Here is a 25,037-nt window from a genome sequence, read left to right as displayed (position 1 = left end):
ATCTAGCGGGAGGTTCCACGACAGTACTTCCTTAAGACAGGACTGCACCCTACGCCAAAAGTGCTGTATGGAAGGGCAACCCCACACCGCATGGAAATATGACCCCTCTTCCCAGTCACAGCGTAGACATTGTGGGGAGACAATGACTCCCATCTTCCAGAGATGAAGGCACGTGTAATACACCCTATGGCCATATTTAAACTGAGCCAGCCGGTATCTGGAGGACACCGCTGCGCCCCTAGGGCCTGCTATGGCCTCTGCCCAATCGTCGTCAGTCAGTTCCGGGATATCATCCTGCCATGCCCTACGGATCTTATGCAAGTTCGTGCTGGCTGCATAGTCAGTGTTTGATAAACCTGTCATATTTTGTGAGCACCCCGGTCCCCCATGAGTAGGCGGCCCTCAAGTGGATGGAATTCCGGGAGAGTGTCCAAATGTCTTTTCGTCGGGGTGAGTGTGTGGTGAAGTTGAAGTTATTTATAGAATCGAGTTTTATTAACTTGAAACTCGTCCTGTAATTGCTGAAAGGATTTGAGCGGTGTGCCTCACATGACGTCACCTAGGGTGGAGATGCCGATGAGGTCCCACTGACGAAACCCTCTCAAAGCTGTCACTTGACACAAACAGTTACTCTTCCACAGTGGTGTAGCCTGGGTCAGGTGCCCCCGCCAGCCCATCCGCCGTACTAAGTACCTCCACAATCGGATCGTCGTTTGACTGGCGTGAGGTAAAAAATCAAGCTTCTGTATGCCATAGAATAACTGTAAAAAAAACACACAACATTTATGCAGCACCTAACTAGGTAAAAGGTCAGAACCAGAAACTGTTATGTGGTACAATGGCAGGGTAAATGTAGGTGAAAGGTTAGGAGACTACCCAGGCCTATATTGGGGTACATTGGGGTTCATAGCAGGCCCTTGTGGTCCCCTTTGGTGTGACCGACTATTGTCCTCACCCCTTTCTGCCCCATATCCTGTGGGTGAAATTCCTGAGTGACTGCCAAACCCCTTTTGCCAACTAGCTCCTACTAGACCTTGGTGCCTATCTCCACCTGTTTCCTTGGGACCATGATTAAGAGGGGCTTCAGCCGTGTATGGCCTAGTGCCTGGGGGAGGATGGGGTGTCTCCATTCAGGGGGGTGTAGGATTGTCGGTTGAGGTGGAGGGTAGAGAGAGGCTTGGGGCCACGGGTCTGCAGCGTGTTACCAATTGACCTGCTGGGTATCAGTGGCACCACATTAGGGTGCTGGGTGTCTAAGTGTGTGAAGACGTTCCTTATGGACGTGCCTTATATCCGTTGCATTGCTTAAAGGTACGGAGTGTGTGAAGGCCTGGCTTGGCAGTGCGGGCTGGCCTGTTCTCACGAGGAACAGGGTCAACACTGATTTGCATATGGCTGGGTCTAAACTAGGGTGGCGAGGTGAGCTAAAGAACGATGATGGATTCAATTCAGATCTGTGACTGGGGGTGAGTGTCTGAAAAGTTGCAGGGCTCCGTCCATCATCTTCTTGTGTTTGGTTTGTTCACCCTAAGTTGGCAAGGTATGCCCAGACATGGGTCCCTTGGGTCCCTTGCTCACTTTGCCACTGGAGTCAAGCTAGCTTGGCTGATGAGGGTTGTTACCCTGAAACCGGTCCCAGGATGCTTGTTTCTGGTCCAGGGAAGTCCTGGCTTGCCATTTCAAGCTGGACTGTTCCCATGAGGAACAGGGTCAAGATTGATTTACATATGGTCAGGTCTGAATCTGAGGTGGCGAAGTGAGCTAAAGAATGATGATGGATTCAACCCAGATCTATGACTGGGGGTGAATGTCTGAAAAGTTTTATTGCTCCATCCATCATCTCCTTGTGTTTGCTTTGTGTTTGTGGGAGTGACAGTAGGTGAGTCTCCTGTGCAGTGGCGGCTGGTGACATTTGAAAATGGCGGGGCGTAAAAGTGCCCCATAACAAAGTCGCGTCAAAACGCACTCTCAAAACGACCCAACGGCCGAGCCCATCAGATGATGGTACGTAAACTCAAACTCCACTACACGCACCTTACACCCTCTGGCATCACTGCCACGTGTAGGCGCTGTGCCAAATCCGTACCTACACAAGGGGAGCATCCCCACGGCTCTCACACGATGCCCAATGCTCCCCCCGCAGGTTACACCACTATGAACATGCACTCTACCAACCATGCATAGCCAGCTGGGAAGCCTCTTCTAACCGGACCAGAACAGTGCTGCGGAGCCACACAAGTGCTGTGAAGCGCCATACAAATACTGAAAATTGAATGCGCTGAAGTAGAGCAGGCGGCAGTGCCTAGCAATGCGCCTTTACATCTACATAAAGATATGTATAGCATAGCGTGCAGAAAGCGTGGCCACTCTTCATCGTGTATGTACCTCACCCCATAAGTGCACAAGCAGCAGGTCCTCAGTATATGGAGACCCTGTGTCCTGTATGCAGACACCAGATCCTCAGCATGCAGCAGCCAAGTACTCATAATTCAGACACCAGATCCTCAGCATACAGCCGCCAAGTACTCATTATTCAGAGACCAGATCCTGAGTATAAGACTTCTAACACGTGCAGAAGACGGTCTTTTTCAATTCCAGAAGCACGAAAAACGACGAATGCGAATTTACAACGCATACTTCTTCCACAGATGAACTCCGCCTTGGAACGTTGAAAAACGCGGGAAATGGTATCGGTTCTAAACCAAGAAGGAATGCATTTGACTAAAACCATTTTCGAAATACTACTTCACTATGTTTCTTGCAAAAAGTTTCCCATTAAAAAAAGGGTCTCCAGAAGTGAAGAAAGATGAAACGAAGCCGAAATAATGACCCTGGAAGTAGCCATGGGGAGCACCCCCATACGATGGGAGGAAACTGCAAGGGGTGCAAACAAACCAGGCTTGATAGATATTACGGCATGCAATCACCCCACCTGCGGGTGTGATAACAACTCCATCCAAGAAAAGAAACAGCCTCACTGGAGGAACAGACCTCTTCTGTCCTGGTGAACTACCCCACACATTCATTAATACATTCACATTTATTCAGACCACTACAAAACCATCTAGTCTAAGCTGTTTAATACCTTTTAGCTATATGAAAAAATCCCATATTTTTCACACCTTTATGTTTTACACGTTTGAAAACAGCCTCCTGAATCTTGAAGCCGAAACATTGTACTCAGTTTCATCAATTAATTTCTGATTTTCCCATATTCGCATACACCCTATGAAGTTAAAATAAATAGCGAAATAGTTCGATTACAGTTGTCTAGGGCAGTTACGTTGTTTTGTCATCAGGTTAGCCAAGTGTGTGCATTGTGAACTTGTCCCACAACCGTTTCCCTTTACATAACTGGCTGATGCTCAGCTTTTCTGACACAAAGTATATACACACAAACATCCAAAAAAGCCCAGAATGAAGCACAACAGAATAAAACGGAAGAAAAAGGAAAGGACTATAACAATCCTCAAACCGCACCGATTATGACTCATGTACCCTAAAACCAAAATTAAAAAACACTTACCTGACCGCCTCTTCTCCTGGTCCGCGTTGGCGCCTCTCTGCCCCTTCAAACGGTCCGGAACACCACGTCCACGTGACGTGACGCAAGTGACTGCAACCCGGCCCTCAGCCAATCCTGGCGCTGCAGCAGCGCCAGGATTGGCTGACGGCACCGCCTACTCCTCGCCCGCCGCCTGCCCATTAGGAGACCGAGGGGCTCCTAATGGGCATGCGCAAGGCAGCAAAAACACAAGTATGCATGACTGGGCACGGAGTAAAAATTAAGCTCCATGCCCACTCATGCGCACTTGTGCTGCCTTTCCCAAAGGCGTCTGACAATGATGTCAGTCAACATGACGCGGACCGCCCACGGTCCGACGTCATGCTGACTGACATTCACAGAGGAGGGAGCTAGGAGGGAGCTGCGGGCGCGGGCGGGGGGGCTACGCCCCCACGCCCCAATGGACGCACCACGCCTGGTGCAGGAGACGGTCTTTTTCAATTCCAGAAGCACGAAAAACGACGAATGCGAATTTACAACGCATACTTCTTCCACAGATGAACTCCGCCTTGGAACGTTGAAAAACGCGGGAAATGGTATCGGTTCTAAACCAAGAAGGAATGCATTTGACTAAAACCATTTTCGAAATACTACTTCACTACGTTTCTTGCAAAAAGTTTCCCATTAAAAAAAGGGTCTCCAGAAGTGAAGAAAGATGAAACGAAGCCGAAATAACGACCCTGGAAGTAGCCATGGGGAGCACCCCCATACGATGGGAGGAAACTGCAAGGGGTGCAAACAAACCAGGCTTGATAGATATTACGGCATGCAATCACCCCACCTGCGGGTGTGATAACTCCATCCAAGAAAAGAAACAGCCTCACTGGAGGAACAGACCTCTTCTGTCCTGGTGAACTACCCCACACATTCATTAATACATTCACATTTATTCAGACCACTACAAAACCATCTAGTCTAAGCTGTTTAATACCTTTTAGCTATATGAAAAAATCCCATATTTTTCACACCTTTATGTTTTACGCGTTTGAAAACAGCCTCCTGAATCTTGAAGCCGAAACATTGTACTCAGTTTCATCAATTAATTTCTGATTTTCCCATATTTGCATACACCCTATGAAGTTAAAATAAATAGCGAAATAGTTCGATTACAGTTGTCTAGGGCAGTTACGTTGTTTTGTCATCAGGTTAGCCAAGTGTGTGCATTGTGAACTTGTCCCACAACCGTTTCCCTTTACATAACTGGCTGATGCTCAGCTTTTCTGACACGAAGTATATACACACAAACATCCAAAAAAGCCCAGAATGAAGCACAACAGAATAAAACGGAAGAAAAAGGAAAGGACTATAACAATCCTCAAACCGCACCGATTATGACTCATGTACCCTAAAACCAAAATTAAAAAACACTTACCTGACCGCCTCTTCTCCTGGTCCGCGTTGGCGCCTCTCTGCCCCTTCAAACGGTCCGGAACACCACGTCCACGTGACGTGACGCAAGTGACTGCAACCCGGCCCTCAGCCAATCCTGGCGCTGCAGCAGCGCCAGGATTGGCTGACGGCACCGCCTACTCCTCGCCCGCCGCCTGCCCATTAGGAGACCGAGGGGCTCCTAATGGGCATGCGCAAGGCAGCAAAAACACAAGTACGCATGACTGGGCACGGAGTAAAAATTAAGCTCCATGCCCACTCATGCGCACTTGTGCTGCCTTTCCCAAAGGCGTCTGACAATGATGTCAGTCAACATGACGCGGACCGCCCACGGTCCGACGTCATGCTGACTGACATTCACAGAGGAGGGAGCTAGGAGGGAGCTGCGGGCGCGGGCGCGGGCGGGGGGGCTACGCCCCCACGCCCCAATGGACGCACCGCGCCTGCTCCTGTGATTCAAGACACTGGCCGGTGGTTTGCCTTTTACGTTAATTTCTTGCTAGAAAAGCATTACATTTGACATTGATTTTACCTGCACGGACTCTGCATGTGGTGCTGTTAAAAAGTAGTATCATTCAGTGTATGTACATGTTTTTGATATTGGTTTGACCCGGGGTGCATCCTCTAAATGTGTGGTATTGACTTATAATATTTGCGAGGGTGGGCCTTGGGTGAACAGCGTGTTGCACCACATAAGGCTGCTGGGGAGGGGTGTGGAATAGAATCTTTCCAAGGTGTGCATATTGCTGATGTCGTTAGAACATGGCTGGACCTAGAACTGCTAGAAATAACTCCCAATGTGATTTATGTCTAGAAATACATGATGCTCATGTTGTGTTGATTATTATGTGTGTGTTGAATAGAAACGTTATTTACATAAATCACGTGTGAAGTCTCTTTTGTGACAACTCAAGTTATTCATCGTGAATGAGTGCTGTGCTGATTCTTTACACATTTCCTCTGTGGTAAGCCTGATTGCCCAGTGCCAAGCTACCCAAGGGCGAGCGGAGGTTATACAGTGTGTGCAATCATCCCTACCTGGTGGGAGTGGTAGGTTCTGCCTGGCTGGGGGATTGCCTCAGCCAACCAGAAATTGTCAATTCCAACACTAGGTCTGGCACGCTTTCCTTTTAAATTGAGAAGAGAATGTCCATTTCAGTCCTGACAAAACTGCAACTGGATTTAGTCTATGAGAACATCAAAAACAGAGTAGAAGAAAAGAAAGCTGACACTAACAAAATATCTACTATGGTTCAAAGCTTTAGATGGCCCACCCCAAATGAAGAGCAACCTGACCACAATGGAAACTCAACATTTTACCCGCTGATGAGATCAAGGCAAGGAGAAATAAGAACATGGATAACAACGGCTAGTGCAGTGACCAGGAAATTGAATTGAATCCATTCCACCACCTGTTGGCCTGCAAGAGGTGGGAGTTCTTAAGAGTATGATATCTGGGTAGAATCATAAAAATGGCAGTAAGGGAAAAGCCTGCTTAAACATCATTTTTACTGTGTAACCAGTAAAGGTGTCAAAAGCAGTGGCTACCCTTTTTCCAAGAAAATTAATATAACTCAAATAAGCAGGAATCATAGAACAAAACGAATTAAGCCCTGGCAAGTGATGAACAGCCTTAAAGTGGCCACCCTCTAAACAGTAGGTCCCCAAGAAATGAAATGAGACAAAACACACAAGATCATCTTTTGGACCCAGACAAGTCATACCTTTGCAACTACTTGAGTAAGGGAAGTCTAAAGTCTATTTTATGTCCCCTCTCTCTTCTCTCTCTCCCCTGTTTCTATTTTGTGTCACTATACATACATTTTAATTCTTCATACTTACCGTCTATTTTGAAAGGCAAATAATTGTGGATTGCAAACAAAATCATAAACAGTACCTGATAACTCAGTATTTATTAGGGCAGTGCCAGTGTGTATGCTGGCAAATGCCCAGTAGTTTGCCCAAAGCAGCATTTTTCTCTCTAACTTCCCCAGCAGTTGAAAGACCCTTGTTAATGTTTGTGAAATATTAGGAAGGAGGAGCCGGTCATGCCTCATAAAAGTGGAGGAAACTGCCTGTTGCCAAACGTCCCCATCTGACCGAACCCTTCACCTGACCTGACCGGACCTAAGCTCATCATCTCTCAGCCTGTTCTGCCAGTTGGGCACATAATTTGGCCTGAGCTGCCAACAGGGCCTGAACCATAGCTCAAAGTACCTATTGCTGCTGCCTAATAGGCAGGGCAGTGTGGGCCTGGCAGTGGAACTGCAGATCGTCAAGTGGCAGAGATGCATAGCAGTGAGGAGCTCCAGTCCAAGTGATGTACGGGAGATCGTGTGCCAGAGGTAGACATGTCATGCAGGACATCACTGAGAAGGGAGCCATGTGCTGGGAAGTGGAAGTGCAGTTCAAGAGCTGGGTAAGAGAACATGTTTGGTAGAGCTGTGCAGTGAGGCAGTGCTAGTGGTGGATTTATTTGCTCTAGCTTCTCTGTAGATTTATTCATCTGCGCTACCACTGATAGGGAAGGTAGAGAAAACCTCCCTACCTCTCGAATGGCAGTTATAAACAAGTCATGGTTAATTAATGTGAGCTGGTTATTAGGGCACTGACATGCCCTGTTTGCATCTAATAACTGAGGGGATGATGTTTTGTCTCCCTCTCTGCGTAAATGATATCATTTTATCATGAAAAGCACTCAGCATTAAGTTGAACTTAAAAGCAAGCACTAATAAGTCATAGTAGAGTGTTTACAGGATATGCCCTGTCCTTATCTTGACTGCTTCCAAAGTAACTAGTTGTAAATTAGTACATAGCAGGCACTGTTTGTTAAGGAAGTAAAATGTCATTATAATTTAAAACCAGTTTATATATATTTTAAAAGGCCGTAGCTCACAAGGAAATGCTAATACTCTGCTGGATCTGACCTTTTTTGTATTTGTTTTTAGTCAGATATGTTCACTGTTTACTGCAACTCTATTGCACATGGTTGTTTGCTGTGGCCATTGTATGGTGTCTCACTGTGGAGGTGGTAACTGAGCACACCCTGTCTGTTTCTGGCCACTTCCTGCAGGTCATTGCGGAGACACCCAGCTCACGGAGTGTTGGTGAATGGCAGACCCCTTCTCGACTCCACCCGCCAGAAGATCGTGGAGCTACGACACAGTGGAGTCGGGCCCTGCAACATCTTCCGCATCCTGCTGTTAAACAGGAGTGGCAGCCACTGGGCCACTGCCTGGTTCACCCCCTCGTTGATACACTTTAGCACACCAGTTCGTGAACCGCTCTGCCAGCTCATTTAAAGACACATTTCATCTGCTTAATTTAAAGACATATTTCATCCGTTTGCAGCATTGTGCTTGTTATGCTAGTAGTTTATAAAAACACTTTTCAGTTATTTAAACTTATTATATGTTATTATATAAATTATATATACATTAATTGGAATGGTCAGTCCATCAGAAATGGCAGTTTTGCCTACAATTTATGGACACTTAAGTCCACCTGTTTTCTTAGACGATTTTATTTATAGGGAAACATTTTACACTTAAACATTTTGGCTTATTTTAGAGCTGGTTTCTACCTGTAGTAATTTAGTATTTTTTATGGCAAAACAAATACATGTCTAATTTTGCATATTTACTGAACAGCAAAAAAAACCTTAGAAATTCACTACAAAAACAAAGCTTACAGGGACGTTGTAGTTGGGAAATAGAATTTAAGAAACCTAGAAATTCTCTAAAAAAACCAAAGGTTACAGGGACGATAGTTAGGAAATAGAATTAAAACAACCTTTGAAATTCACTGAAAAAAACAAAAGTTATAGGGACTTTATAGTTAGGCTCAGATTTCACTCGTACAAAACCATAGAAATTCAGCAGTTATAGTTACCTGAGCTAACTATAACTTACATCCAGGCAATACACTGCTTATGACCTCACATATTGCATCACTCAAGACATGATCAGTGACATCACTGATAACTTCACTTGTGACAGCTCAAATTACATCACTGATGACATCACTGATGACATCATCCAGTGAGGGTAAGTCACCTCAGGTCAGCATTTCCATAGGAAGAGTGTTTTTTGTTTCACTAATAACTTTGGTGCCATTTTAGGAATCTGCAGAAAACTTTAAAAAAAATTAAAGTTCATCCACCTCAGTTCATTCCTTTCTTGAAAGTTTCAGGGTGATCTGTTAAGTAGGGCCAAGAGAAAGGTGGGGCTCGAAAATGCTCTTCACCCACGCAATTTTAATAGGGAAAATTAGACAATGATACAAAAAAAACAGCTGAACTGAATTACACCAAATTTTGAAGAAAGCTATTTATTTAATCGGAAGGCGTGCTTTTTGTGATATGGTGTAAATTTGTTCAGCTGTATTATAAAAATTAAGCTTCAAAATGTATAGATATCTGTTACCATGGGAGTCATGCAAGAAAAAAAAAGAAAAAAAAAGGATTTCTGATTGGTTGGACCCGTGGGAGTCCCTCAGGACTAAGCAATATGATTGACAGCCGCAACATGAATTAAAATTTTGCAGCAGCCACCATTACAGGACTCGGTGACTCGATTTATATACCTTTAAATAAAATCCCAAGCCTGAATAATACAGTTTGTAGCAGTCATAAAAAGAAAAAATAATAAATGATCTTCAAGGATGTTACCTTTTATTAGACTATTGTGACTTTTCAATCGCTAGCCTTCCAGCTACAGAAACCAATACTTTCTTTAACTGATTATAACTTTTCAGAGAAGGAAAATAGAACAAATTTTCGTTTGCATTTTCTATTTGCTCCTTTTTCATAAGATGCCTTTGCAAAAATGCACGAAGTTGTCTTATCATTAAAAGTCTGATTTCAACCAGTAAAATGACAGCCTGCACATTAAAGTGATTCTTGTCTGATCAGACCATGCTTTTTGAACAAACTGGTTAGTGGTATTCGGTTGCAGAATTATAAATGTTACGTTTTCTTCCAAGGCATACTTTCAGTATGTTGGCTGTTGTTCACCCAGACAAGTAATTAATGTCAGAAAACAGAAGAAATCATGTTTAAAAAGCCAAAGTCGGTTCATTATTAGATTAGTCATCTAGGGTTGTTTGCTGTTTTGTAGCTCCCATTGTGTTCATAAAAGTTCACTCCAAGCAACAGCAGCAGACATATCTGTCCCAAAATATCCAGACAGATGGACAACCAAACCCCCCACCCTGCCTTGCAGGAGTTAAGTTCCGTCTATTATTGACATGCAGACAGAGCCCTACTGACAGAGCAAGGCGGGGTGGAGGGAGGGAGGGGCGGAGGTCAGGCGAGGGGCCAACATAATGTTATGCTTTGGGTTGCACTGCACGTCCTGCTGGTCCCATTCCTGTGCAGCTGCCGAGTGCTGGCTGCGTTGAACAGTTTGTTAGTGGGTCAGCGCACACAGTGTGCTGGCAGTATTTATCAACAACGTCACTGTCTCTCCAGCTTCAATTGAGCGCTTCTTACCGTACTGTACCGTGTATTCGGGGCAGTCATTGACATTCCAGGCCTGTGGCTTGCTCAGCACTAAAAGAGGTGAGCTCTCCGAACAGTGCTGGTTCACCGCTTCTCATCACTTCCCACCTTCCTTCCTAGCAGAGAGAGCGTTACGTTGGCCCGCAATATCTTTTCGAAAAATTCCCCTGATTCCAGTCAAAAAGAATACTGAAGATTTAAGGAAAGGAATTATTCAGTATCACATCAAAAGAACCCTTTCGGCGTTGGGCTGCTCACTGACAGTAGCAGTAAATTCTAATTCAATATTGTTTAAATGCACTTTAAAGTCCGCACCATTTACAGAATGATCTTGTAATTACAAAAAAATATTAAAACACGACGATAGAAATATCCAAACTATATAACTACATTTTGTATGAAACGTCATTTAGGAATAAGTAAACAAGTCTTCAAAATTCATAAAAAGTGTATCCCTCTAACGTCAGAGTGTGTTTCACTTTGTTGCATTAGATGGTGTCACTGCATTGAGTGGCATTTATTAGAAGTGATAGTTTCTAACCATGAATTTAGAAATAATCATAAACCTGTCCCCCTCAGCCATGTTGATGTTGCTATTAGTGAGCCAAGAGAAAAGTCAGCTGTCATGTGTCAGCTCTAGAAGGCATACATTGGTATCATACACGGAGCAACATTTGAGGCATGCACTACCTGGTAGCACCCTGGGGCACTACATTGTAATTTGCAGTGGTAATGTGTGCATTAAAGTGATTTCTTTCATGAAAGATAAGCACTGAGTTAGACATTCATTTACTGCAATGGTGTGCAACTGTTGGGCTCTGCGCTCGAGCACCCCCATACTTCCTTAATGAGAATCTTATGACTGTTTGCCATTACTACCACTTCGAGTCAAGTGTTGAAGGGGTTGTACTTGGTCCAATTTGCAGAGCAACACTAAGATAGGCAATGACACAGCAAAAACAAACAACCTCAATCCCCACAGTTGGGGCCATATAGCGGCTGCCACAACAGGAAGGTGGGGGGGAGGATTGGACAGACAGACAGACGGGCAGGCAGGCAGGGCAGTGGAAAAATACTAGTTTTTAAAAAAACATACTTTTTATCCGTAGCCCTCAAAGCCGATGGCCGACACAGCCCCGGAGGAAGGCAGAGGCTGTTCAGCCAATCCTCTAGGAGAGGAGCGCCAGGATTGGTCTTTGCGGCCTGCTCTGCCGCTCAGACCCTGCCTGTGAGCCAGCGGAATTTCTCCAACCAGGCTGTAAGCACAGCTGGGCTGGAGAATTAGAAGTGCGCATGGTATATTTGGCCAGCCTAGGATGGCCGGCCAAACATACCAACACACTTCTAAGTGCCACCACCTGTCTGTCATGGCCCAGTCCCGCCCTGTACGCATATAAGGTAAAGTAAAAATACAATTATATTGTTTCATTATCATTTTATTTTTCTGTGACTGACTCTGATGAGTGGGGCGATGCTCCTCCACCATTACAGAGGAGCCGCCCCTGATATAGCCCCTGCATGTCCCATGGCACTCTGAACTGTGTCTGAAACGTAGAATTCTATTATAACTTATGATACTTCATCAATGCAAGAAGCAAGCCAGAGGCCTCACAGTCCAGGTAACAGAGAAAAACAGGTTTTCTTTAGGGTGTCCTGGCACATCTAGATGCTAGCAAAAATCCTCAGAAAAATGTGTGATGGTTTAAAACAGGAGAATGAAATAGAAGTTCGATTAAAAACGAGCTTTGGCAAACCGAATAGCTCTTGCCTACGAGAGAATAATTGACTTTGCCAATGATTTGTATTCATGTTGTACAGCAAAGCAGATTTGATGCATAATGGCTGAACATAAAAAAAATGTCAATGCTATGACGCGGACGCTGGTCGCAAGGTCTGGTTGCATCAAAGATATTTTTTGACTTTGCCAATGCTTGTTTCATTCAGAGACAAACCGATCTTTTCCTCAGGGGAAGTGTCCATGTTAATGAACATGGTGGCCTGGTATCAGCCTAATGGATTTGTGTGTCAGTAAAAAAAACATCACTCGGAGCCTCTTATATGAACTGCATAATATGGCTGGTTCTTACCTCTAGCCGCCTCGGATGGGTATCCTGAAGGCGCACACATTTCAAAGCATACGTGCTGTCAGGTGGCATCACATTAGGGCAATGTGTTCACTAAAAGAAAGAGCCCATTCATTCAATGTGGCCGTCTCTGCGAACTCTACCTTTCCAATCCAAGAAGCTGTCTCTGTGTGTTAACAATACTCACAGCGCTAAGATGTTCCCCCATTGTTCTACACAAAAACTTAAGTGCAATGAAGGTGCATATTCGAACTGGAATTCTCAGGCTTACTCCCTCGAGTTGTATGCAAGTTATTAAATAGCAACTTGATGGTGCAAAGTCTTTACATGAACTACCACAACATTAACCTCCAATCTATTTATCAAAGTCATTAGTCATTTCAATACAAATATATATATTCTTTCAACCTTCTTTAGATTTTTTTTTCTCTTGTATAAACACACAAATCGAGTCTGGTGCATTTCCATACATTTGAGGTACAACCTTGTGGGTGAATCTGCTGTCCATACACTTTTTATTTTAATTCAGTTTTATTCATGCCAGTTTGGGCAATACAAACATTACATGATTTAAAAACAAACATTTTAAAGAACCCCCCACTCATGTTTTCATCAGCTGTTTTTAAAAATGCACTAAATCATATAACCCATCTGAAAATTTAAATTCACCTCATAAGATAGTGTTTTGCGAGCCCCTCGAATATAAAGTCTATAGAGATATGTTCTCATTCGTGCTTACCTGCATGTTCTTTGGATAAAATGAGTACCGTCGAAGGAGTGATTGTCATGTGTCACTTTCAAATCTTGAAGTGAGGACTCTAACACTTGAAATACATTCCTCATAGGATTCTGTGGAATGGCAGGTGTTCAACAAAGATGGGGTTCATTTGCAGCATTTGTCATATGTAGGAATGGAAAATTTGTAACTTTTGGTTTTGATATTCTCTGAAAAAACCAAAGGTTACAGGGACTTTATAGTTGGCTCAGATTTCACGGGTACAAAACCAGTGAAATTCAGCAGTTATAGTTACCTGAGCTAATTATATCTTATGCCCAAAACAGATGAAAAGTCCACTCTTAAAGAGCGGGAGCAGTTTACTTGCTCCCATCCCCTAGGAGAGGACTTTGGGGCACATGTATGACCCTTTTTAGAGGTAAACAGCCCTTACTACGAATCCATCACCCCACATGCAATTACAACGCTGTTGTTACAACGACTACATTGTAACAACGCATACCATTAACCTGCAAGGCGTAACAATGACTTGCGTAGAGGGGAGAAGGTGTTGGATTTAAAACCCAATACCTTCCCTACTGTCCACAAAGACTGGAGTTGGAATAGGTAATTATACTATTCCAACATCCAGCGCCCCACTCTGCAAGTCGTTGTTACGACTTGCAGGGTAATGGTATGCGTTGTTACAACGTGGTTGTTGTAACAACCGCGTTGTAACAACATCTGGGGTGACGGCAAGCGTAATAAAGAGGCATATTCCTTTATAGCAGTTGCAAATGGAGAATCGGGCCATTTGGGACCACTATAGCGGATTGTGCAATGTACCAACCCTATTTCGCGAGTTGGTTACCTATTACCGACTCGCAAAATAGGGTTTGCGAATTGCTATTAGGAAGCGGCATGCCAAGGGTGTCTCTTCCTAATAGCGAGTCGCAAGGGCATGTGCGAATGTTTTGCGACCGGACTGCTGTCGAAAAATTATTGCATTTTACTGCCTACTTCAAGTAGGTGGTAAGCCAGTCGCAAACGAGAAGGGGTCCCCAGGGAACCCTGTTTGCGATTGGCAGCGGAAACATTTTTGTAAGAGCAGGCAGTGGTCCTCTTAAAGAAAAATGGACTGCATTTTTTTTTAAGTTGCTTTATTTAAAATCAAAAACAGACATGGTTGTCTGCTGTCCCCAGTAAGCCACAATTCCTATGTTATTGCCCATTCCCAATGAGTCGCAAATTGTAACCTGCCTTATTAATATTGATAAAGCAGGTCCATTGGGACGCCACTAGGAATTGCTAATGTGTCTGAGACACATTAGGACATTTCATTTAGCGAGTCTCTGAGTACGAGTCACAAACAATTGCAATTAGACACTCACAAACTGAAATGATTGTACATGTGGCCCATAATGTTTGCTCCCGCTTGGAGGGAGCTGTCCAACCTCCCATCAAGTGAGAGCAAAAAGCTATGTCCCAGAGGTGGGCATTGACCACAAAATAAATGCCTGGTTCTAATACAGAGAGAAAGAAAGAGAAAAAAGGCAGGAAGGAGAAGAGGGCACCTTGGGACATAGGTAGCTGGCCGTGGTGGCTGGCAGTCCCCAGGGCCATCAATGGCTTCAGGAAAGGGGCCACGCTGCCCCCCTCTTTTCGTTTTCAAGGTCGTGCCCCGGGAAGGTGGTCATCCCTAGATCCAAGAACGGCCCAGGGAGGGGGGCCGCGGGGCCCACCTCCCCCTTTAAATTTAATTTGTGGCCTGGCGAAGTGGTGGTCCCTGGAGCCATTATAGGCACAAAAAGGGGCAACAAGGAGGAACGACCAAAAATTTATAATGCAAGGCTGATGAAATCTGTGAACTGAGTTAAAAAAAATGTCATGGTTTTCACACAAAAATAAGGATGATGATGAAGATATTTCAAAAACAGACAAAGAGTGAATACAAATTTGAGATATGCACGTTGGAAAATCAAGTGGAAAACTTAAGATCAATTAACAGTGGAAAATTATAGCACAGTAGGAAGAACGACAGTGAAAAAAGACGCTAGCCTGGGGGATGCCGATAGAATGAGAAAATGAAGAATGTAATGTCCAATTCATTTTTTCAACTGTTTTAACACAAAGAAAAAGTATCACCTATGTGATCGAAGATTTAATTGAGCCAAAAAAGTCAGAAGAGATTGGAGAAAATATAAAGTTTGAAAGTAAGCTAACACATGAAGTGAGCTCAACCATGGATGACATCAAGAAAACAGAGAAGAAACACCAAACAGTGTATTACGGGGGGAAAACAAAATATAAATCAACCTGCAGGTTACAGAAGGTAAATAATGAAGAAGGAACTGTAGATAGGAAATTTCTTTAAAGAGACAACATACAAAGAGACAGGCCCAGAGTTACTAAGGGATTGCATTGCCCTTGCATCACAGAAGACGGCGCAAGGCAATGCAAGCTCTTAAGTGCGACTTACTAAGCCACGCAAAGCCACATTGTGTGGCTCTGCTTATCTTAGTAAATTTGGAATCAATCAATCAGGGTTGGTAAAGCGCAACTACTCACTTCTGAGGGTCTCAAAGAGCTGGGGGAGAGGGGAGTGGCTCCGTTGAGTACTGTGGTCACCCGAAAAGCCAGGTTGTGAGTAAAGCAAGGAACCACAGATCGTGCCTTGCGTTACTCTGCATTGGGAATGCATTACATGGGAGGAGTGTGGGTGTCTCAACGCATTCACCCTTGTATTTTGGCGCATACCCAGATTTCCCTTGAATAGTAAACTTGGGAATACGTCAAAATGGCACGCCATCCCACCAGAGATGTAACTACGAAAAAATATGTTCATTTCTCCTCTTTTTTTCTCTTTCTATGTGTGCTGCATTCTGCGGAAAACATAGAAAGAGGAAAATGTCTCTGAAAGTTGTTTTTGTGCAGGAAGATATCCCTTTCTGCACAAAAACAATTCTAACTGTAACGCAGGCACCCTTGCACCATGGTGCAAGGGGGCCTGCGATGGTGCTAGGCAGCACTCAGTCCGGCAACGTAGAGAGGGAGCAGGAATGCACCATATCTTAGTAAATATGGTGCATTTCTGCTCTATTTGATGCAGCACAGAAAGTTGTCTTGCTGAGCTTCATGGCGCCAAATGTTAATAAATCTGGGCCCTAGCATTTTTGACATCAATAAGCAAAATGAATCAGCTTTTGACGGCAGAGGGAATGGCACATACATTGAGTCTACCGGATAACTAAGAGGGTTTTAATAAATGTAGGTTGGAGTTATTCTACCGGGGGCAGGAAACAATACCTTTGAAGGAGTGTTAATTGTAAGTGGGCTCATGAATAGGAAAGTGTCTGATAAACTTCACAAAAATTAAATATCCTCTTTATGTTTTCTTTAGTAGACAATTGTAACAACACTAAGGGAAATCCCTGAAGGATTATGGAGACTTTAATGTGCAGTGGTTTTAATGTAAAGCCTGCTGATTAATATTTATTTGACAGTTGAAGATTGTTTTAAAAAATGTAAAAAGAAATGGTGAAAAGAAAGTTATGAGTGGACAATCATCAAATAAATTCATAGAAATAGTTAAATGTTCCCCCCATATGAAGCCTGAAGGTCACTGAGAAGTTAAAAATGAACCCTTTGGGCCATATTCTCAAGAACGTGTGATAACCATCACAAAAGTTACTTAACGCAACTTACAGCATCGCAGTCCATCGCGGGAATTTTACGCCGTGTTAACCAGGTATTCACAACATGGCGGTCCCATGCAATAGTCACCAGATAACGCATCAACTGACCATGATAAAATCAACGCCACGCCACAAAAATACGAAACATGAACGCAAAAAAAGCTGCGCTGAGGCCAATCGCGATACAAAAAATCAGCGAAAACCAGCTACAGGCCTGCAATTCACACGCTTCAGGCGGGAACAATCACTATAAAAGTAGTAAAAAACTGACAAACAAATGCCAAACAACAGCCAAGCACAATGGATGTTGCCGCAGCAAGTACGGAGGAGAAACAGAACCCCACAACCCCCCCTGAGGACCTGCCTGGAACCTCGGGTCAAGGAAGGGAAAGGACAAGAAGAGTAGGAAGAAGCACTTCAGTCTGCAGGAAAACAGGATCCTGATAACAGAGGTGGTTTAATACCATCAACTACTGCTCGTCACCTCCACTGTGTCATTGGCAACAAAAAATGGACTATGGCAGTCCATCGTGGACAAGGTAAATGCAGTTGGAGTGCTGAAGAGGACAATGGAAGAGGTCAAGAGGCACTGGAATGACGTCAAGCGCAAAACAAAGCTGAAACTCGCCAACAACCGGAAGGCAGCAATGCAGACTGGAGGTGGCAGTCCTGCGCCACAGGAGGAGCTGGACGTCATGGAGGAAATGGTGTCCACAGTCATCAGTGGGGAGACGGTGGCTGGAGTCGGGGGACCTGACACTGCTCAACAGGACCGGACACAACAGCACCAGGGTGAGTGACGACCAGGAACTGGGGGAACGGGGGGAGATGGGCACAATGGCACACATGAATAAGTAAGCACAGCACATCTGCGGACAAACCATGCCCCTGACCCTAACTCCCACCAGGAGATCAATGTACTCAAGTATGCTACATGTCAGCACTGTACAAGCACAAAAGTCAAAGGCACACCGCATGAAAGGGACAAGGGGCAACAAAACAGAGCAGCAGGGCCAACTCCCCCAATGTGGCACACACACATAACATGCAGAGCACATCAACACTGACAACAAAGTGGCACAAACCCCAACACGTCCACACCAGAACACGGGAGACAACTGGTGCCGACTGGGTGTAGACACTGGCCAATTACAAGTGGCATTGCAGGGAAATCTGAGTTGATATTGTACAAGTACAAACACACATCTGTGATGTTGTCGAAATGTCCACTGTCCCGCAGCAAATGGGCAGCCCCTCCGAAACAGCCACGATGTACACAGTCATGCAGTCTGTATGTAAACCTGTACAATGCGACAACACACGTTAACACATTGTTAAACTGCATATCCCCTTCACATTGCAGAGGGACAATCAACACCTCCTGCAGAGCAGCCTGAATCTCTCTTCTCTGATGACGAAGAGGACCACCACAGCTTCGACTCTGACGCCCTCCAAGAGTTCATTAACAGTCTCTGCAGCCCACCTCCAGGAGCAGGGCAGCCCAGCTGCAACGGGGACACCCCACCCCCTGCACAGACTACACAGCAGGCAGCACCCACCACCGCGGCTGCCTCCCAGGACCGCCACGAAGAACACATGGCCTTCCAGCGCCATGTGTTGGGATGCCAGGAGCAGCTGACTGAACAGGTGCGGGTGGGCTTTGACAGACAAACTAGATGCCATATGTGGGTGTCTAAGTCCCATCAGGGACCACTCACAGTCCCTAACGGACACTGACAGTCAGCTCCATGCCCTCCAATGAACCATGGCTAACATTGCCAGAGTCCTGACTGTGCGACAAGAACAACTGTCTAGTCAGGGTGGCTCCAGCGAGCTCGCCCGGGAGTTGGGACACATGCAGAGACTCATGGAGAACATGGAGCGGGCCAATGCAGAAAGAGCGGCTGCCATGGCTGCACACCAGCAAGAGGTAGCTGGGTTCCACAATGACCTCAAAACCATCCTCATTGCATTGCTGCCACAAGGCCTGGCACCGATACATGCTGCTGCTACCACTACATCCACATCTCCACCCCCTGAAGTGTCAGTGCCACACAGTGCGGCAGACATCCCACCTCCGGCCCCTGAGGTGTCACTGCCACACAGTGCTGGAGAAAGGCCAGCACCACAGACACGTGAGGCACATGAAACAGCAGAGGACAAAGATGCGGATGAAACCGCTTTACTGGTATGGAGAAAACTGTAGCATTCATCTCCATCATATGGCCGGTTTCAGCTTGGTTCTGCCCTCTGCATCATCACCTTCCATCGTCCCCGATACACTCTGCGACATTCACCTTGTACCTCGCAATGGACTGCCATATTCTGTTTGATCGCCAATGACACTGCGAACAGACTGCAGACTGAACTCTTCCACTTCCTTTGGACTTGTCATTTCCTGAATGACTCTGGCTGGCCCTCCAAAGGCCAACATTTGAAAGTGGGGTTTGCATGGCCCTGTACTGCTCCAGATGCAACACTCCACTGAATGTACATTAAACATTCAGAATCACACAGATGTGTCGTCTCTATGGTGTTTCAAGTGTGGTAGTATGGATGAATGTAGGGTCAGTGATTTCCTCTTACGTCCATGTGGCTTATATCAGTGGACTTGGGTCGCAGGGTGACACATTGCCGATTGTAGTCCGGGTGGCGCCGACGCAACAACAGCAGCACACGCATTTGTTGCTTCCTTGTATAGCCCCGCACGGAACTAAGCCCAGTACCCCGGGGTCATTGTTCAAACCCTTACGCTGGACTGGCATACGCCAGGCCAGCCCACTACGCTTACGCTCCAGGGGGGTACAACTACGCCACATGTGCCAGGACTCCCCTGTAGTGATCTGCTGCTCACAGGTCTAGTCGTCAGCATGCCACGGCCACTGCCTCACGGCTGGTTTACACCCACACCACACCCATCCAGCACACGTGTCACAACACATGTGGCCCTGCCAATAAATAGGGCCGGGCGCACGTGCACAACGCCATTTCCAACCTCTCTTGGGGTGTATCTGTGTGGTGTGAGTGTAGGCATGGGGGCTCAGGGGCCTGCGACATCACGCAGGCCCAGAGGTGACATGATGGCCTCCGCCCCACGATACCTAATCATAGAGGGTCCATGACTAGCGGGGCACATACTGGGTGGCACCAGATACACTGCGGCCGGCACAGGCACACCGCCACGGGACTGGGACTTTGGGTGCTCTGAGGTAGGGGCACCTTAAGTGCTGAGCGGGTGTGCAGCCTGCGATGATGCCCCATCCCAGCGGTCCGGACGGCTCAGGTTTTGTGTGCCCTGCTGGACCGCAGTGTAGGCCTGTGCCAATGGGCAGCGCTGGCCTACCGCCACGTGGCGTCATCTCCTGGATCACAGAGTTAGTGGCACCTATGAGGGTGAGCAGTTGTGCAGCCGGCGATGATGCCGGGCGCACTGGTATGTCCTCTGCCATGGAGTAATCAAGACCCAGCACCAAATGTGAGACCTGGTGGCCTGCGGAGCAGGGCTGCTTGATGTGGAGGGTGCCATGCCTGTGGGCCCTGGGCTTGTGGCTTGCAGCGGCACGTGGTGGGCCCTCTTTTCTACATGCCGGTGGCAGAAGGTGAGCAGTGAGGCCTGGGTGCGCTGGGGCGGGCATGCACCGCTGGGCGGCAGAAGGGGTTGGGGTGCAGCTGCCTGGGTGCGCAGGGGCCGACAAGCAAAGATGTCGCATGCAATTGTATGTACTTTGCCATTCAGGTATCTGGACTCTGTTTCAGATGACGGGTCTGTCTCAGATGTGGGAACTGGTGAACTGCACTACATACGGCACGTGGTTGGAGACACACTGGTGGCAGCAGGTGAGCAGTGCAGCCGGGGTGGGCAGTGTCAGCACTCTCTCTCCCTGTCCCTCTCTTCTCTTCTCTATCTCTCCATCCCCCTCTCGGTCCGTCTGTCTCTCTCTCCCCCTCTCTGTCCATCTTTCTCTCTCTCACCCTCTCGGTCAGTCTATCTCTCTCTCCCTCTCTCGGTCCGTCTATCTCTCTCTCCCCCTCTCTGTCCATCTCTCTCTCTCTCTCTCTTTCTTTCTTTCTTTCTCTCTCCTTCACTCTCTCTCTGTCCCTTGATGTGCGCAGGACACACCTTCTCATCATGATTTTTGTCTTGCAGGCTGTGACCTATGGATTGTCCCGAGGGGAGCCGCCATGTGTCTTCATTTCTGTTCTGTTTTTATTTTAATAAATTATCATTTGTTGCTTCAAAGGTGAACGCGTGATGCTCATTTTTGGATGTCACCAGACGTGATTGTGCGCCATTATGCGGGTTATTTGGTACATGATTCTGTGTAGTTGATGTGGCATGTCTTTGGCCAGGGGGGGGGATGCCAGAGAGGGGGGGTCCTGGGGGTGCTGGCAGTGGGTGTTCAGTCTCTCCATGGCATCTGTTGTTCTTCAGGTGTGGCTGTGGGTTGGGCTCCCGTTTTTGGTGACGGCTGTAGTCCGACTTTGCATCAGGTTGGAGTAGGTGTTAGTTTCCTGGTGCTAACGCGCCTTATCACCTGTTTTGTGATCTTATCGCAGATCAGACTGGTCATTGAGAATGTTGGGGTGTGGTATTGTTGCGGCTTTTTGCACGGGAACGCCTACTATGCATCTCATTAGCGATAGTTGCCGGAGTCATCTGTGGCGATGTTTTTTGCGGCTGCTATCGCAGGAAATCTGGTGATATGGACTGTTAGCACCAGTTTGTGAATGGGGCGGTAAAGTTATCGCAACTTTGGCTGCGCTAAAGTGCCGTTACCTCGGCGATAGCTCCTTGAGAATATGGCCCTCAGTGTTCAAAACTCAAATGATTAATGCCCTGGGTTGTGACAGGTAGGAGTATTTCAGATACACCTTTGTGAAATAATCAGTAATCAAACAAGGAGTGGAAAAGGGGAATATAGAATAATACGCTGCCATGTTGAGCTACACTCATCTATGGATGAGGTGGGGAGCTCTTATTCCATAGCACCCAAAAGGCTCTTGATTTCTTTTGTCCGTATATACTACCACTTTTATTTGTTTATAATTATATAACATGGAGTTTTGTACAGTGCTAAAGGTCAGCTAGGGGGAGTGCAGCGACAACTAAGCACTTTCCTTACAATCAAGCGCGCCGGGATTTGAATCTGAAGTATTCCCTCATCTTCCTGGCTCGATTAAGAGTAGTAGCGGATGGTACCGCACACTTTTTCAGCCAGGCAGAAGATGTATAGGACTGGCTGGAAGCCAAGGGACATCACGCTATCTGTAATATATAATTGTCCAAGCCACATCGCTGTTAAAATGTAATCCTGAGTGAATTTGCAATTTGTATATATATATATATCTCTAATCACTAGTATATGTAGTAGACCTTTGTAATTACTACAAATCCTATGTGATTATAGAGTTTATCTGTTTGTATCTCTCCCTTGAGTGACTTTCGAACTTGTACATTTGCAATTGTTCCCTCCTTTCACCCCACTTGTATATATAACTCTAACCACAAGTACATGTAGTAGACCTTTGTACTTACTACCATTCCTATGTGATGTTAGAGTTTATCTGTTTGTATCTCTTCCTTGTGTGACTTTACAACTTGTAAATTTGCAATTTTTCCCTCCTTTCACTCTACTTGTACTTTTGCAATTTTTTCCTGTTTATATCTCTTTTGTAACTCATGAAATCCAAAGTCCTCATGTAACGCAACTGGTTCTTTTGTAAAGCCCTCTGACACCATCGGATAATGTTCGCACTATATAAAATCGCAATAAACAAAAATAAAATAAAAAAACACTTCAACAAAACGACTGGCAGAGCGCTGTGAGATGGCGAGGGGGAGCTCGGGGAGGTCTCCGCACCGGACGCCAGAGACGAGCTACAGCATCACAAGTGCAGCTGGCGGCTGCCCCCGATCATGAGCAAGTACTACGAGAGCGACTGGATGCATTGCAGGCCATGTCAGACATGGGGGACTTGTTGAATAACGCAGATGCAGATGCCTCTTCCGAACAATCACTGAGTGATGACAATGCACAAACTGTGTGGCCGACTACTGAAGATTTGCAGTCACTTCCGATTGTGACACCTCAGACTGCAGATGACCTAATGTAGCGGCAAAGAGTAAATCATGGACATGCAAGTATAAGAATACAGTAGTATTCATTTTGTTCTGAGATTCATGTAGTCCACGCATGCACCCTGCACTCACTCTTTAGTAGCATGCTACAAGAAACATGGTCTATGATCAAGCTAGTGAAGATGCTCGCGTGACTCACGTTACACCACACTGAGACGTTGCGCAAATCATACGCACGTGCACACCGGGTCTGAGTCTGCCTACCCCATCCACAGTAGGCTCTAACCCGCCCCTCCTTTTAGTAAGATACACACGGCAAAACTGGCCATGAGTTGTCGTGTGGCACTGTTGTTTGTTTGGGCAGATGCATGTTGTTGCTCCGCTCTCTCCCAGTTGAGCCGTCAGAAGCCCTTTTTCCGTACACCCTGTTTGAGATAAAACACCTGTATACCTATTGACATTGTCGATATCTCTGGCAATTACCAGAATCTCACCGTTCACACCTATCGCTGGCATTAGCGCGCTCATATATCCTCAGATCTTTTTCTCCTGCTCCGCAACCACACAGTATCTGTTGCGTCATTACTCCATGCCTCCTGTGACGCATAACCCACATGTCACACTGCTTCTGCAGTGCACCCTATGCCACACACTAAAGTAATCACTTAGAACATCAGGGGAATCCACACGCCAGCGCGCAGATATGCAATATAGCCTATTTGAAGCGCCATGCTGCACAAACTGTGTGGCCGACTCCTGAAGATTTGCAGTCACTTCCGATTGTGACACCTCAGACTGCAGACGACCTAATGTAGCGGCAAAGAGTAAATCATGGACATGCAAGTATAAGAATACAGTAATATTCATTTTGTTCTGAGATTCATGTAGTCCACGCATGCAACCTGCACTCACTCTTTAGTAGCATGCTACAAGAAACATGGTCTATGATCAAGCTAGTGAAGATGCTCGCGTGACTCACGTTACACCACGCTGAGACGTTGCGCAAATCATACGCACGTGCACACCGGGTCTGAGTCCGCCTACCCCATCCACAGTAGGCTTTAACCCGCCCCTCCTTTTAGTAAGATACACACGGCAAAACTGGCCATGAGTTGTCGTCTGGCACTGTTGTTTGTTTGGGCAGATGCATGTTGTTGCTCCGCTCTCTCCCAGTTGAGCCGTCAGAGGCTCTTTCCCGTACACCCCGTTCGAGATAAAACACCTGTATACCTATTGACATTGCCGATATCTCTGGCAATTACCAGAATCTCACCGTTCACACCTATCGCTGGCATTAGCGCGCTCATATATCCTCAGATCTTTTTCTCCTGCTCCGCAACCACACAGTATCTGTTGCGTCATTACTCCGTGCCTCCTGCGACGCATAACCCACATGTCACACTGCTTCTGCAGCGCGCCCTATGCCACACACTAAAGTAATCGCTTAGAACATCAGGGGAATCCACACGCCAGTGTGCAGATATGCAATATATGCCTATTTGAAGCGCCATGCTGCACACATTGCATTTTTACAGGAAACACAGATTTCTCAGACGGAAATTCGCAAATTGCAGAAAAAATGGAGGGGCCAAATATTCGCCGCGGGGTATTCAGATTATGCGATTGGAGCTCTGATATGGGTACGACCTGGAACCCACTTCGAGTCTGAAGAGACGTTAATAGACACAAGCGGCAGATATGTATTTGCTCAGGGTCGTCTCAATGGTCAAAAGGTGGTGCTCGGCTCCACATACGCACCAAACACGGAGCAATCCCCTTTCTGGCACGCGGTTGCGGGGCTGCTGTCCCGCTGATGTAATATCCCTTGGCTGCTGGGCGGTCACTTTAACTCTGTTCTTGACATGACGTATGATAGATCATTCCCACCACTTCCGCAAACAGCAGCAACTTCCAATGCTAGACATCTAGGGGATTGGTTAGCTCATTGGGACTTGGCAGATGTGTGGAGGACCCTCCACCCACAGGTGCGACTATACTCATACTACTCAC

The sequence above is a fragment of the Triturus cristatus genome, chromosome 2_2 (assembly GCF_964204655.1).
Source record: "Triturus cristatus chromosome 2_2, aTriCri1.1, whole genome shotgun sequence".
NCBI lineage: Eukaryota > Metazoa > Chordata > Amphibia > Caudata > Salamandridae > Triturus > Triturus cristatus.
The sequence above is the reverse complement of the archived record's forward strand: the minus strand, read 5'-3'. Positions refer to the sequence as shown.